The following is a 17,866-nucleotide window of genomic DNA, read 5'->3' as shown; positions in this document are numbered from 1 at the left end:
CTGCATGGGTTTGTTGTGCTTGGAATGACTTGTAAGTCTGGTAGTTTGCAATCCTCAGTCGTTTAGTGTACAATGCCCAATGTTTATGTACATAAAATTATGTATGACACAGTCTTTTAAAATTTGTTCAGATTTTAAAAGTTGTGTAGTGAATTCCAGCTCTAATTTAAATGTAGCAGGCCTAATATTTAAGCACTAGATACAACAGGATCACTATTGGCATATTGTGAAATGCTCATTATAGCCATCACTTACTGGACCTCAAAGCCTCAGGCTTCTGCCTAGTGTATATTTGCATAAAGTTCAGCACTCCTTAACTTTTTGACACTTGCTTTGCAGTCAGTCTACTTTTCCACATTCCTCTTTTTACAAATATGATTATTTGACCTAATGAGCTGCCCGTAGCCTCTCTTAATGACTTCCATCCATTCAAAGTCATTTAATTAGTGTGTAATTATCTTTTGCTACCTCACAGGAATTTGAACGCAGCTAACTTTGTCAGCAGTTTGAAGAGTTCTACTTGCTCTGTGGTGAAAGTGACATTTAGCCAAATGAACTCTCTCTGTCTCTTGTCACTTTTTGATCTGTTTTCCACATCATAAAGAGAAATCTGTAACACTAGTAGTTTAGTTTTGAAGTGTCCAGAATTGAAATATTTCTTTTTTTCCCTTTTTTTTTTTTTTTTTTTGATTACATTTTATTGTTCTGTGGGAGTCTATTTCTACATCAGTGGGAAAAAAAATAAATTAGAAAAACAAATGAGACAGTATTTGCATTGTTATTTGCATTGTAGCATTGTTGCCACAGTCATTCAGTTGTGTTTATTCTTAGTTTCATTTTCATGGACTTTCAGTGTCAGTCACATGTGTTGTTTGAGTTTTCCGCCACTCTTCAGTTTCCATGGACACTAATCTTCATCACAGCTGTTCATCATTTAGTTAATCACCATGTGTATTTAAGTTTCTAACTTTCACTCAGTGTTTATCCACTCTCGTTTACGTTAGCACTTGTTTGTATTCATGCCTGTTGGATTGTCATTAAACACTGCATTAGAACTGATCTTCATCATCTGTCTGTATGAACCTTGCTAACGGAAGACCAGACCAATATGGATTATGCAGCTCTATTTTCTGCTGTGTCATCTTGCCGTCACCTGCCCCTACGACGATGAGGCACTCAAATCGTTGTTCTGATTTGGGCCAACTACCACCATCCTGTAAACCTCCCAGACACCTCAGGACTTGACTGGAGGGAAGCCATCATCAGGTGTCTGGAGAGCATCTGTCCCTGATCCAGGACACAGCATGACAGGTGGTGGACAGAGCTCACCACCTTCGACCACAGAGAATTCATGTGAGCCCCCTGCAGATGGAGAGCTGCCACCTGCCACAACGCTTCAGCCAGAGCCTGAGGAGAAGAGGACAGAGCTGACCCTCACCCCAGAAGTGGAGCTCAATTGTGAGTCTGACTAAGGGTGTGAGCCCACGACACCAGCGGACGAGGGACTAGTGAGTATGGACAATGTGGACTGGCTGATAAACTTCAGTGAGAAGCTAGGCACTCCTACCTTCTCCTACCCCTTACCTTCATCATCGCTTTTTCTAGACCGCACCATGAACTCACATCCGGCAGTGGAGGCTGAAGGCCTAACTGAGCTTCGTGTGATGGCGGTGACAGAAATCTTGACAAAATAACGGTAAATATTACACAGTCCATTCAGGTTGATGAAAATAAGTCAGAGTTCATGGTGCTGTCTAGAAACAAGTTCTAACCTAAATGAGACCGGACAAACACTGAGTGAAAGTGAGGAACTTAAATACACATGGTGATTAACTAACCCACATGGCCACGGAGGTATCGCGGCTTCCGGAAAATATCTGCGTCCACTTGCAGTGACGGAATCGCAACGAAGGCAAATCGCGGACCTGCTGTGGCTCTGCGCTGCATCCGCTCCACATCTGTGATTAAAACCTTACCTCCGCGCAAATTGATACAACCGTTACAGTAAAGGCGCGTGTGTGTCCGCTAATCCGACATGGGTCCACTCAGGATCCGCTGATTGACAGTAGTAGTTACGGTTCCGCCCGGAGGCGAAGCTGATCCTACGGACAGTGCCAAAATGAATGTGACAGTCACGTTGGTTTGGCGACTTGAATGCAGATCCACCTAGGAGTCTCCTGCTGTGTGGGAAATGATGAACAGCTTTGATGAAGATTAGTGTTACCACCAGCAGCGTCGGTGCAAGAGAATCCTGTGGCTCTGCCTCCGGCCTCGGATCTATTCATTCCATCTCTGCCTGTTGGCTTTGCCTTGGCTCCTCCCACCTTCTGCTCCACTGGAGACCCTCAGACTTGCGGCTCCACTGGGTTCCCTCATCCTGCTGGCTCCCCCTTGATCAGTCGTCACACCACTTCCGCCACGGACTAGCCGGCCGTCTGCTGCACTCCGTCCCTCCACACCTCTGGTTGCGGCAGGTTCCTCCTTCCCGTCAGTCTCGCCTCTATCCTCCGTCAAACCAGCTTCACCTCATCCCTCGGGTACTCTGGCTCCACCTTCGACGGTCGTTACCACAACATCACCTTGGTCTCCAGAACCAGTGATGTCACTCGTTTCCGTCAGCTCTTTGTCTGCGCCTATGTATATGTCACTCTCGTCTCCTGTTGTCATCCCCCAGCTGCCGTCAGCCTCTAAACCACCTTGGCTCCTCCCTCCTTTGACTCTGCCATGGGCTGTCATCACTGGGCTCTCGGTCTGTGCCAGCGGACATCATCCATCTTCACCGTCAGTGTTTCATCATCCTACTATCACCATCCCTCTGCCACCAACTACCACCATCCCTTTGCCTGCTCCTGTCACCATCCCTTTGTCCACATCCTAAGCCTCTGCCTTCTCCTCTCCATGCCACAACGTAATGCCTTCCAGGAGGGGGCATTCTGTCACGCTAATTCAGTTGTGTTTATTCTTAGTTTCATTTTTATGGACTTTCAGTTTCTTTTCATCAGTCACGTGTGTTCCTTTTTTTGAGTTTCCCGCCACTTCATCACAGCTGTTTGCCATTTAATTAATCAGGTTCATCACTTTCACCAAAGAGCTTAGAACCCAAGAGGCGACACTTTGATACTTTTTGGGTAACAGCCACTAAATGGCACTCCAGTAGCGCGGCCGCCATTATGGGCTGAAAATACTAACTGGACTATAGAATCCTTCACATCTTACTTACCCAAAATTGGCGAATTTCACTGCCAAATCAGAAGCGCAATAGAACAGTTTTTTTAAATTATGTCACCAGTAAATTGTATGGCTCCTACAGTAAATGTTGTATTGTCTTATATACGTTTTAATATACGTTTAATATACGTTTTATATACGTTGTGGAATCCAACCATTCAACCATCTGAGGTAACGTAGTTAGCCTACTTTATTGAGTATTTCCATTTTATGCAATGTAATAAATTCAAGTTCGTAGGGAAGGAAGAGGACAGGGTCGACTTTGACTGCTGACTGAGTTTTTATTTCAATAACAAGATGTCCAAACAAAAGTCTGTGCAACGCACAATAAACAATCCACATCCACAGACAGGCTTCACTCCAGTAGTGCTCTCCAAGCTCAGTCCCAGTGTCTCTCAGTCAGCAGTCCCTCTCTCTGTCACACACTCCTGTTTCTCCTGGCATTTTATCCTGTCTCCGCGCCAATTACTGGAATAAGAAACAGGTGTTCGTGATTTACATTTAACCCACTCCTTCACCACGCGTCTCCTGACGCTCTCTCCAGTTGCAGACCTCGCTGAACCACGCCCCACCGCCACATGCAACTTTACACATTTATTAATAGTAAATTAATAATTAATCAATTTAAGATCATCATGTTTGCAGCGAACAATACATTTTAGACCTAGTGGAGTAATAGTAATATTTCTAGGTCTCAATTGAAATAGGCCATATTGTACGTTTTAATGGCTCACACTACAAACATAACAATCTTATAATACATGATGCATTGGTGTGTCCGTTATCGCATAATTAACATTTTTGGACACTTTTGCTTCAATGGACATTAGACAACACTGCAATATCAAGCTATTATATTCATATATTTATTGTCCAACATTCCCAATTTTTCTGATGCATGTCCTTAATTTAATTTCATATGTTGGTAATAATTCAGTGTTTATAAGCCTTTTAAAGAATTTTAACCCACACTGACTGGGTTTCTAGAGAGCTCTAGCAAAACAAGGTTTTGTGAAAAAAAGACTTAAACACAAAGTCTGTAAAATAAACTTTAAAAAGGATTTGATGGTCACTAGTGATAGTATTTTATTCTGTGTTGTCATCATTCAGGTTGGATTTCAGCTTTAATGTATGTTTTTTTTAACAAAGCAGCTGATATTGCCATAGAAACTAGAAACGCTTTCACCCCAAAATGGCGGAAACACAGGGCTGCTGTTGCAATGGAACGTTCTATGGACTATCGCTTCTTGTTGGTGTATATTTTTTGCTTTCACTCCGTGTTTGTCTGGTCTTGTTTAAGTTAGCACTTGCATCTTCATCATCTGACTTCATCTGCTGATCTTCATCATCTGTCTGTCGGAACATGTTTTTTAAACGTGCCTACATAGTGTACTTTTTAATAAACTAAATTTTTTTGTGTGTGCGTCCAAAATAACTATTCTAAACAATGAAGATGACAACGCATATGTTCTTTATTGAAAAATCTGCTGTCTAAAGGTATTGCTAATGCTATATAATGCTAATGCTAACTTCTTCAGTTACTGATTTCAGAAACTGAAGACAGAAAACACTCTCAGTCTTTACAAAGCATAATGTATTTCATGATTCGAGTTCTGGCTCTCAGCGGTGGGTGAGTCTGTAATGCTAAAGCAAACAGTGTCGTGAAAGAGATGCTCATTTTTAGTGTGTGACTGCCTTTACATAACTCTGAACAATAATAGCGCCATTGATCGTGGCTCTACCACAACAGAATAGACTGGGAGTGCTGGGGAATGTAGCATTTTGTAATGAGATTAATTGTTTGCCTTTCACTGTGTAGAAATGATATCAAACATTTAAATATAGCTTTGCAAGCATGACATACGATTCAAATAATGTATTTATTTTAGAAACCTAGTGTTTTGTTAAACTCATTGGTTATGCTCATATGGACAGTAATTATAAGATAACTCACATAAATATCCTGCTATTTCCTGTATTTATACATGTACATAGAAAGTAATGACAATCTTTTTTATGAGCTATACAAACACTAATCACAAGGTAGTATTGATCATACAGTTATTTAAAAGTATTGGTGTATTTTAGGCCTCTGTCCACAAGCTTGATCTGAAGGATATTTCGATCTGACTGAAAGGAATGGTGTAGAGTCTGAATATGTACATTTTTAATACATAAGAAAAAAAAAATGCTGTTCTGATTTTTAGGAATATTAACAAGTTAAAAACTTATTTCCTCTGGTGACATGCTTGTGGCTTTTTTGTATTCTTAGCACACACTGTGCATAAGCAGAAGTTTAGATATGTGAATTAGATTGGTTTAAATAATCAGCACTTTGGGAATCTATAGTTATTAACCCATGACATGATTGCTGATAGAAGGATACATTGGTTGATGGACAGTAGCAACACTCTTATTCTCAATTATTTTATGTCCAAAATCTTGGAGAAAATAATGTCTCACCAACTACAGAGCTTTCTGAAAATACCACTCCACAGAAACAGCACTGGTAAAAGTTCTAAACGATATAGCCTACTATTGATGACTGACTGTCGATTCTGACAAGTTTCCTGTGGAAGTGCTGTTAGTTTTGAGTGCAGCATTTGACACAATTGACCATGCTGTTCTCATCTCACGTTTGGAGCACTGTGTGGGCATTCGGGGAGATGCTCTTAAATGGTTTTAATAATAGAAACTTTTCTGACAGTATTGGTGAATTCACTTCACAGCTTCTCTTATTTGTGGTGTTCCTCAAGGCTCTATTCTTGCTCCCATTTTATTCTCCTTATATATGCTTCCTTTGAGGTTGATTTTTTAAAGGGTTAGTTCACCCCAAAATGAAATTTCTGTCATTAAGTACTCACCCTCATGTCATCCCAAAACCTTAAGACCTTTCTTTGTCTTCGGAACACAAATTAAGATATTTTTATGAAATCCGAGGGTATCTGATCCAGACATAGGCAGCAACGAAATTGCATCTTTTGAGGTCCAGAAAGGTACTAAACGTATCGCTAAAACTGGCGATGTGACGACAGTGGTTCAACCTTAAAATTATGAAGTGACAAGAATACTTTTTGTGCGCAAAAACGAAACAAAAATAACGATTTTATTCAACAAATTCGTCTGTCCCGTCATACTGCTGGACCTCAAAATGTGCAATGTCATTGCTGCCTATGTGTGGATCAGATTCTGAAGACATTTACATTTACATTTATTCATTTGGCAGACGCTTTTTTCCACAGTGACTTACAAGTCAGGAATACAACAAGACAAACAAAGGTCTTACAGGTTTAGGATGACATGAGGGTGAGTTCTTAATGACAGAAATTTCATTTTTGTGTGAACTAACTCTTTAAGAAACACTGTACTCTTTTCATTGTTATGCTGGTCCCACTTTATATTAGGTGGCCTTAAATACTATTTACTGTTGGGTTCATACTGAATTGCAAAACACTATTGCTGTTATTGAGGTGGGATACAGGTTAAGGTTAGGGACAGGTTTGGTGGTATGGGTTGGTTTAAGGGTGGGTTAAGGTGTAAGGGATGGGTCAACATTGTAATTATAAATGTAATTACAGAAATGAATTACAGATGTAATAGAGTTCCCCAGGGATGACGTGTTTTTGTAGGCAAAACCCGGAAGTGAGTTAGCATTTTAGGACTTCCGGTTCCAACGCTGTAAAGTCTATGGGTTTTTTGAATGGGCTTTTGCTAAATCGCCTGAAATAAGGTCTGTGGTTAACAAAGCCTCTAAATACTTTCACGTTTTGATCTATGACATACAACACACCAGTTATAACCCACTTGTGATTTTTTAAACTTTTACTGTGCCAAAAAACGGCGGTTGCTAACAAATTGCTAAAAGGGACTACTTCCTTTGGCGAGGACTTTAGACATCATCATTAAAAACGGGACATTTGGACAGCATTTCTCATGAAAAAGTGGATAAGCGTTCATACACAGCGCAGATCATAATCAGCGAGCATGTTTTTAAATAGAGTTTTTTTCTAAATAAAGTTTGAGGAAGCTTGGTGGTGACGACGTTGATCCGTGACCATGGTGTTTTGTAGTCCGTTTATAGCCTACTGTTAGCCTTTTATATCTGACGACTTTATTTAGGCTTCAAAATCTATAAATGTTGTGTTAACTTGTAAAGATTATCTTGATAGACAAAACGTGTTAGTGTCATAACTCTTTGTTAAACACAGAGCTTATTTTCTGTGATTTTCCAAATGTCTATGGGAACCCGTGCGCCGCTAACTTCCGGGTTGGCCTACAAAAACGCTGCATCCCTGGGGCACCCTATTACATGCAGGTGTTTTTAAAATATAAGTACAATGTAAAAACATGTATGTACACAATAAGTGCATTGTATCAAATGATTAATTTAAATGTAAGTACATAGTAGTTAAGGCCACTTAATATAAAGTGGGACCGTTATGCTGGTGATACCCAAATCTCTCTGCCCTTGGGATCTAACAAGAGGGGTTTGGATACTCTGTTAGCTTGTCTGACGTAACAGCCTTAATGTCCTTAAACTGAGATTATAGTGTTTCAATCTTCAGAAGCTGTTAGTGCACCTTATTTAATCTTTGGCCATTTGTCTCCATTTGTTAAACCATTAGTGAAGAATTTGGGTGTTTTTTCGGTAGCACTCTTGAAATTGACAAACATGTTAGTTCTTGTCTTGAGTCGTCATCATTTCCTTCTTTTAAGGACTGATCCATGCTTTCATTTTGACAAGGCTTGATTATTGTAATTCATCATTATATGTCTTAAGGCCAGAACACACCAAGCCAACGCCGATGAACTAGTGGCGACGAAAGCAGACTGTGGGGTTGGCTCACATCGGCAGCGTCTGTGTCCAAAGTTGGTCTGACACACCAAACCGACGCTCAACAGCCGACGGCCAAGTAGCACGTCAGTTCTGTGCCTGCGTGAGATGAAATGCCTTTCAGAAACAGCAGACGGCAGTAGCTTAAGTGCCAATCAGAATGGTCAGATGGCCCGACGGATCGACGAGCTCCAACGCCGATTCAACATGTCGAATCAGCCGAAAAAAAGCCAACGAGGACCAACTTCAGCCGACGGTGCGGAACACACTGAGAAAACTAAAGGCTGGTTCACACTGTGTGATTTTGGCCAAGATTTGGTCGTCTGAGACAAAATTTGAAAATACTATAAGATTCCTATAATCCTAGCCTAAAATCTGTTGTCTTTAATCGTTAGTTTGACATGTTCACAGACAGCTGGTTAATGACCGTTGCGATCAAATTTGACCTCCGGCGAAATTCTGGCAGTGTCAGAAGATTTGCCACACAATCCTCCAGTGTGACTTCTCCTACGACGAACGTCAAATTGTCTTCGTTTTTTCAAGACAAGCCGTGATCAAAATGAATGATAGAGATGTCATTGTTAGCCACCATTTCAGTCCTGTGTGTAACGCAGTTCACTGTCAACGAATGTGTATAATTTGATGATGTAAAACTCCGGACAAGTTTTCATGTGCGCGTCCGTTTTTAACGCGTTTTGACTGTCGTGCAGTCTGACATTAATGACAGCTGAGATCCCACAGTGTGACATGAGGATCATGTTCGTACAGTCTGACAAGTAACCATCGCAAAGGACTATTATAAATCGCACAGTGTGAACCCGGCTTTAGTCGGCCGACGAAGAAAAACTGCCCGACGCCCGACCGTCGGCTTGGTGTGTTCCTGCCTTTAACCAAGCATAACTTGCCTGCCTGAAAATGGTACAGAATGCAGCTGCTAGGTTCTTAACTGGTGTGTGGAAATGAGAGCACATTACTCTGGTTTTAATTTTTTAGATTTTATATTTATATTTTATATATTTCTGATTTACTTTCTGTTCACAATCCAGTAAGGCCTATAAGGTCATCTAACCAGAGATTGCTAAACGTTCCTTGGGTTGAGCTGAAATTGAAAGGTGATCATGTTTTTGCTGTTGCTGCCCTGAAACTTTGGGACATCCTACCTGTTTTTATTAGAATTGCCCCATACACTACACAATATTATCTATTTTCTCTGGCTTTTAATCAAAGCTTTCATCATAGTGTTTGTGGCGACCAGGGCGGGCGAGAGCCATGAGGGAGCGGCGCGAGGCCGGTGACGCGAGTGATAACGAGCATCACCTGGGAGGCGCACCGGCCTTCATTCCCTCACGGAGGAGCTCCAGGAGCATAAAAGGAGGAGCGACTACAGTGAAGGACGAGAGAGGACCAGGCCTGGACTTTATTTTATGTTTTATTATGTTTGTGTGGCCGGCAGACGTCCGCGAGGGTCTGCCGGCATTACTTTCGTTTTGTTCTTTGTTCATTTTGGAATTAAACTTTGTTTGAACATTCGCCGGTTCCCGCCTCCTTCTTCCCACATTTACTAACCTCGTTACAGTGTTGTGTTGTACATGGTTTTAATTTTGACGGTCTTTTGATATATTGTACACCGTGACACACTGTTGTGCCCATAAAGGTACAAGTTTTGCACATTTTTTCTGACAGTATAATGATCGAGGACCCACATGAGCATACCTCCAAAACCACTTACATACAAAACTCTGCCTGTAACCTTGGTAACAATACTGGTTCCTGTCTCTAAACATTGAGGTGATTGTCCTGTCAGATTTGATCTGAAAATGAATATTGTGATGAACGTTCTTTTCCTCACACAAACCTATTGTATGACTTCAGAAGACTAGCCTAGCTGTGTTGACAATTTTATACTATTATGATATTTTTATGGTGTTTTCTTTCTTTGTCCATGGTCACTATAAAATGTCTTTGTATGGAAAAGAGCTGCATGAATATCCTTCAAAATAAACAAATAATGACAAATTTAATTTTTGAGTCAACTAAAGGAAAACCAGAGCATAAAGGACACTGACAAGAAATAGAGATCCTATGAAAGTTCTGAGGTAAACAAGGAGTTCCCTGACTTCCTTCCTTCAGTCTATTTTATGATCAACAGATCAGATTTAGGACAGAGCAAAGGTTGCAACATGAGACTGTAGGATCTTTGCGCTAGCATCTTGGGTGTTCAACGCATGCGCACTTCTGTGCAGAGGAGCTGTGGAGCAAATCTTCATACAGTACCTCGCCTTCATGTTCAGAGGAGAGCTAACATATGTTCTATTAAAAGACGCTAATAATATGAACAGTATATTTACAGGTCTCAATAAGACATTCAGTAGTACTTATTATGGCTGTTTGTCACAAAGCTACACCCTGCTTTAACTTTAAACAAGCCCACGTAGGAGGAAGCTACACTGTTTGAACATCAGTATGTTCCTCTTCACCTTGTTGCTATGTGTTTATCTGGATGAAGTTATTCATAAGGCCACTTGAAAACCATAGAGTATTGTTCATCATTTATCTTATCTAATTTTATTCGCAAATTTCTTATCAGTAGACCAGGATGTTTCAGGTGTACCTTTGTTCTGTGTAAAGATATTTATTGCACTGAAGTCATTAAAACAACCTTCATGTTCAGGGGACAGCTAACAAAGATCCTAATTATACGAACCTTGAATAACCTTGCAGGACATATAAAGAAAACGGGGTTAATCTGTTCAGTTAGAGAATTAATTTCCCCTGGAAGTCAGAAAAATACATATATTTGAACTAGCATTCAGATAATCACATGAAATATTATGCCAAATAAATATAAGCTCAGTTTGAAAAAACACAAAAATGCATTTTATTCTTCTATGGAACACAGAAGATATTCTGAAAAATGTCTCTTTTTTTCTGTACAATGAAAGTCCCGTGTTGTTTGGACACCAATATTCCAAATATCTTCTTTTGTGTTCCTCAGAAAAAAGAAAGTCATACAGGTTTGAAACAATGAATGTGAGAAATGTGTTGAAACAATGACTGCATTTTTATTTTTTTGGTAAACTATCCCTTTAAGATGGCAAATTTCTACATACATACAGTGTTGGGTGTAATGCATTACTGGAATATAATTACTTTTCCCCTTGAAAGTGTAAAGTAAGGGATTACTTTTAATTTTAACTTTTAAATACAGTTACTTCTGCTGTAATTGCATTAAAGGTGCTATATGTAAGATTTTCACTTTAATAAAGCATAAAAATATCCCAATATGTTTGCAGATATTTAGGAAACATGCTAAGTTGACCTACTTGTTTCTCTGAAATACAATGCTACAGCCAAATGTGTGTCGAAGTGTCTGTCTTTGTTTTGGTCTGTGCGAAACCGTGTGCTGCCAGTTTATCCAATAGTATTTCGACATCACAGATTGCCAGTTGGCAGAAAATACAGCGTATGTGCAGCCATGGAAAAAACAAAAACTGGGTCAGAGAATCGCAGATTCTACCTGACCTAAAAAGCCTCTGCATCCATCTAAAAATCTCTATGAACGACAGCATATTAAAACACAGATAAATCAACTTAAAGTGTGTAAGTCTCCTCGGCTTTCATTGTCAATTGCACTCACTCTTGTTGCGTGTCCTCAAGCTGGCAACCCGCGTCTTTGAAGGAGAGGGTGGGGCACACAATATTTTGAATTTAGACTATAGTACCTATTTCGACCGCTGGGTGTCATTCCTACATACTGCACCTTTAAAGGATTAGTTCACTTTCAAATGAAAATTACCCCATGATTTACTCACCCTCAAGCTATCCTAGGTGAATATGACTTTCTTTTTTCAGACAAATAGAATTGGAGTTATATTAATAAATATCCTGTTGCTCCTAAGTTTTATAATGGCAGTGCATGGAAACCACCTGTTTAAAGCTCAAAAATTGCATCCATTCATCATAAACGTACTCCACACGGCTCCAATTAAATTAAAATAAAGGCCTTCTGAAGCACATTGCGTGTTTGTGTAAGAAAAATATCCATATCTAACACATTATAAATTAAAATAACTAGCTTTTGCCAGACCGCATTCTGTATTCAATTTACGAAAAAAGTTTAATAAGTTGATTACAAAAGGCGTAGGACGTAATGTAATTGTCTACGAGAAGCTTTACACTTTCTTCATAAGTTGAATACTAAAGGCGGTCTGGCAGAAGCTAGATATTTTACTTTATAACTTGATAAATATGGATATTTTTCTTACACAAATGCATCACTTCGCTTCAGAAGGACTTTATTAACTCCCCGGAGACGTGTGGGGTACGTGAACGGATACACTTTCTTGAGTTTAAAACAGAAATACTCATTCATCAGAAAAAATAAAGTCATATACACCTAGGATCACTTGAGGGTGAGTAAATCATGGGGAAAATTTCATTTTAAAGTGAACTAATCCTTTAAATACTGTATAGATTATAAAACAATAGTGGATTTGATATCAAAATATAACATCTGATGTATGTTTTAATGTAACCTTCTCCCTTTAAATACTTTGGTCATTTCAAGAATAATTTATGCAATATTATATTATTTATTTGAAATAAATAAAAGAGCAGTTTTATTTCTATCCTTGCATTGTTCAGCTGGTCAAGGCTGAGATGAGATTTAAAAATTAGTAATACGTAATGCAATACAATTTACAGAGAATAATTAGTACACCAATTTAATTACACTGTTGTAGATGTAATTAATAGCTAGTAATTAATTACTTTTTTTAGAGTAACTTACCAAACACTGCTTTCAACTTGCAAATTTGGCCAACAAAAGATCTAAATGATAAATTCAAGACCTTTATCTTCATTGTTTACATAACATAAGATGAAGTCAACTTAAAGGTGCCGAAGAACATGTTTTCAAAAGATAAAGTGTCCCCTGAATGTGTCTGTGAAGTTTCAGCTCAAAATACCCCATTTTGTTAATTTTTTTAACTGGCTATCATTATAAATGCGCCAATTCAGGGTACGCGGCCCCTTTAAATCTCGTGCTCCACACCCCAAGAGCTCGCGCTTGCCTCAACCACCATAAACAAAGCTCACACAGCTAATATAACCCTCAAAATTGATCTTTACAAAGTGTTCATCATGCAACATGTCTAATCACGTAATTATAATATTTATTTGGATGTTTACATTTGATTCTGAATGAGTTTGATAGTGCTCTCTGGCTAAAGCTAACATTACACACTGTTGGAGAGATTTATAAAGAATGAAGTTGTTTTTATGAATTATACAGACTGCAAGTGTTTAAAAAATGAAAATATCTCCGTGAATACAGTAAGAAACGATGGTAACTTTAACCTCATTTAACAGTACATTAGCAACATGCTAACAAAACATTTAGAAAGACAATTTACAAATATCACTAAAATATCATGATATCATGAATCATGTCTGTTATTATTGCTCCATCTGCCATTTTTCGCTATTGTTCTTGCTTGCTTACCTAGTCTGATGATTCAGCTGTGCACAGATCCAGACGTTAATACTGTCTGCCCTTGTGTAATGCCTTGAACATGGGCTGGCATTTGCAAATATTGGGGCGTACACCCCGACTGTTATGTAACAGTCGAAGTTATGTTGCGATTCGCCTGTTCCTCTGAGGTCATTTAAACAAATGAGACTTATATAAGAAGGAGGAAACAATGGACTTTGAGACTCAATGTATGTCATTTCCATGTACTGAACTCTTGTTATTCAAATAAATTCAATTTTTGAATCTAGGGCAATCTTAAAACATATCAAACAAAACAAAAAAATATGAACACTTATACTATCCTATTTATATTTGCTGGTTCAGTCCAAAGACCTCAACAAAATCACAGAAAAAATACATGTCAAAGTTTCTTTATTCTTACTTTTGGAGAAAGTACATGTTGGTGTATTCAGCAATTTGCTCAACAGTATTCTCTTCAAATGACTACTCTGCTATGGCAGTAGCGACAAAGAAACCTGACCACAGATGAAGACATTTATTCAAATATTATTATATTTACTTCATTATAGAGCACCTTGTGGCTTTGCTGAGAATGCAATGTGTACTTACATTGTATTATGAATTGTGTTCTGATACACTTTGGAATACAATGATTCATAAAACCAAGTTTGTATAACTAGAAGCGTTCATATGCATGTATTGATCAGAAGTTCTCAACGACCTAGCGCAATACTAATATTGTTTTTTGTGAATAAGTAAACAATGTTCTTAAATCAAATCATCATATATTGTTTATTAATATATATTACTGTAGCGGTGCCTCTCAGCAGCTCTCATGAGTGTCTGTCAGCTGTGTATTCATGTCCTGCTGTCACAGCAGCAGCTTTCACTGACCTCATAAAGCATTCATTGAGCTGATGACATGGGGTCAAGGGTCACACTTTCCCTCTATTGCTGCATGTATTAAAAGCATCCTCATTCAGGCTAATACATCCCTGTGAACTGATGCTGCTGTGTGATGGTTGGTACTGATGAATTTGGGATCCTATAGATCCTGTAATGAACACAACATATATAATCAGAACATTCTAAAAAGGTGAATCAGTTTATTTTTCGGTCATTCTAAAAAATACAGTCTCTGCTTCAAGGCTATTAGATGGTTTTCGGAGCATGACTTGGAGGTTCAGTCCAAAATCTTTAGTGATTTGGTGTGTAGCTACATGATTGACTGATTGATCGTTTGTTTTTAAAGCAGTGAACATCACGTTTTTTGAGGATGAGGACATGTTGCACAACATGTCGATGTTAGTGTCTGTCTAGTTTATCCTCTTCTGAATTTGCAGCAAAATATCATCTTGATTGGAAACAACCTTTGACATCAGAAATGACGGATACAAGACATGTTTTCTCAACCTTGAAAAGCAAAAATATATGGTTAGTTACAACAGTTGGGAACTGTTCTTATGCAGAAATGGTTTTATTTGTTTTGTTCCATTAATGGTTCTTAAAAGTGCATATACACAGCAAAATCCCCAGAGTTAAATCAACTCTGCTCAGAGAACATATGGTCCCTCTCTACATAGAGTTAAAATAACACTGAAGCACAGTTAAAGTTAATTAGATAATATGCTGTTTGTGGAGTTGTTTAATCAGATCTTGAGAGATTTAATATCTTTTATCTTCAGTTGATTTCATCTAAGGCTGTGGCTGGAAGTTTTGTAGTAAGAACTTTGTAGTTATTGTGTTTCTCTTCAGTGATTGTGCTTGTTGACAGCAGGTGTTCATCACTAATGCTCAAATCAAAACTTAATCACTTAACTATCTCATTAACTGTAACTCTGCTTCAGTTTTACTTTAACACTATATAGAGAGGGACCATATGTAATCTGAGCAGAGTTGTCTATGTAGTCTGTGTAGTCTAGTTATCAAACAAATGACTCATATGAACTGGCTCTTTTAGTTCATCAAAAATACTTAAGAACATCTATTCATTCTTTTATTTATAAAAATATTTATTATTAAAATAATAAATCAAATTAAAATATACATTGATACATATTAAAGCTATTAAAGTTATTCAGTCAAAAACATTGAGTAATTTCTCTTTTTCTTTTGTTGTTTGATTAACTTTAATGACGGACAGCAGCAGGTTTATTTGGCTGCTGTCACTTTAAGGCAGAATGCATGGATCCAATACACTGATATGCATCCGATATTCTCATGTTTGTGAATACTGATGTTCTCAGACTTAAGACATTACCAACTGTGTTGTTTACACAAATAAACCAAACAAAAATGGACATTTTGACATAATTGTGTGTATATTTGTGCGTTCAAGTGCAAAAACACTCAAAAGAGAGCTCAGTTCAATACTTGTGCCTTGACGTCTGAGAATGTCATTGACTTTCTGGTGTCATTAACAAATCTGGATTGAATTCGCGCTTTTTCATATTTATTCGTATGTCTTCTCTTTCTCTCAGTCATTTAAATTTTTGAACATTTCATGAGACATGCAGCAAGTGTATGCCAAATTAGAGACTCTCCTCAAAACAAAAACGACCCAAGCACCTTATTACGACCTGTATTTATGTTTTAAAGTCATGCGCCCTCTAGCTGGCGTAAAAATGATGACAATGTCGTGTTACGTCTGTCGTCATGAAATGACGTATGACTGTCATTACCAATCAAAATGCGTGTTCAATTAAATGCAGTGTGTGGATTTGTACACATTTTATCCTATTTCCATTTAGCAAAACTCATTTTTTATTAACGACTACACACACCCCAACCCTAAACCAACCCTTAGTGATTTATAGTGCATATACACTTTATGAGCACATGCGTTCCCTGGGATCGAACCCACGATCGCATGATCACATGATTGCATATTTGTTATTGCAATGCTCTGCCAATTGAGCTACGCGAAACCAGTAATATGACCCAGATGAAAGGGAACAATGCATTAAAATGAAAGTGTCCTTTTATCGATAGGGGTGCAACTTTAGCAAACACTCTTATGGGTCGTATTTCAGGGAAGTGACAAACAACCTATATGGTCGTATTGGTTGGAGGATATGTTGGAGAATGATGTCCCACCGGGAAGATCACTTAGCATGTTACAATTCAAATGTGCGCATCTACCAGAAGTCAGGACATCAGTTCTGTCTGTATCTCTTCCCAAATTGTCTCTCTCTAACATTTTTATCTTTATTCGATTTGATTTTTATTCAAATGATGAAAGTGCTGACAGATTTTTTTTTAGTTATGCATTTTCATTAAAAATGCATTAAAATGCATTTTCATTTTAATGCATTGTTCCCGTCTCATTTTTGACAGTAAAAAAATGTTGTTGATGAAAATTATTTGTCAATGAAATTAGGCTGTTTACATAAACCATCTGCTAAAAATTAATATTTGTGTAAACTCTCAATATACCTACTTGTTTTGCTGCTTCAGAAGTCCTACCGTAATTTTAACATCCCCTGTAACTGCTTTTCCACGTTTCTTTGTTGTAACCGATGCATTATCAATTATCAGTGATTATCATTCTACATTTCCTTGCCTCTGACAACCTACTACAGTCATCAACTGAGGAAGACATGGAGTGGAGACACTCTCAATTCCTTACAATTCTATCTCTATTAGTTTCATTATGTTGTTTCTTCCCTGGTGTCCATGATCCCAACAGAACAGATCAGAAGACAGAAGTCTCCACAAAGACTCTTCGTTAACTAAGTCAAATGAACTGGTGATCATTAACCCAAGGAACACAGATGTTTTGCTAATGCAAACTTTGTGGGATTGCTTCAAAAGACTGTCATTGTTTTATGGCTTAGTTTGACTTCCTGGACGGCACCGCTAGGGTCTTTGATCTTCACAAATATTTCCACACCTCTTTTAATTTATGGTGGAAATGGAAATCATCACATTGGCCTTTGAATCTTTGACAGCAGATGTGAAGGACTTTGCAAGTCAGACTGAGGTGAACATTAACAAGTCTTGATTACAGAATATCGACTGAAGCTCTGCGTGGGCAAGAGATAATGCGATAATTTGATTCTGTCTCTGCTAAACACAGGTGCCTGTAGAGGAGACATCTCCTTTGGCTTTTATCTCTCACTTTGGTTCTCCTCGGTTTTCGCTTGTCCTTGATTTGTCATCTCCATCAGGATGCTGGCTGAAACTTAAACCCACTTTCCTAGCCACAGAGAGAGAAAGTTTGTCACTGGATATTTAATATTTGTTTGTTGGCAGGTCGATAAATGGGTCTTTATTGATATTATTACTTGTGTTTCTGTATAAAGTTGATT

General features: G+C 38.3%; 1 long non-coding RNA gene across 1 annotated transcript; it reads right to left on the bottom strand.

The window, feature by feature from the left end:
- Positions 1 to 3,591: 3,591 nt before the first annotated feature.
- LOC137024652 (uncharacterized) lies at positions 3,592 to 17,226 on the bottom strand. Its single transcript, XR_010895728.1, has 3 exons — positions 16,996 to 17,226; positions 14,451 to 14,610; positions 3,592 to 3,696 (listed from the first exon to the last, which is right to left on the bottom strand). It is a non-coding gene; the product is annotated as an uncharacterized lncRNA (long non-coding RNA).
- Positions 17,227 to 17,866: the final 640 nt, after the last annotated feature.

Source organism: Chanodichthys erythropterus, chromosome 8 (assembly GCF_024489055.1).
Source record: "Chanodichthys erythropterus isolate Z2021 chromosome 8, ASM2448905v1, whole genome shotgun sequence".
NCBI lineage: Eukaryota > Metazoa > Chordata > Actinopteri > Cypriniformes > Xenocyprididae > Chanodichthys > Chanodichthys erythropterus.
Note: the sequence above shows the minus strand (reverse complement) of the source record. Positions and strands in the feature narration are given on the sequence as shown.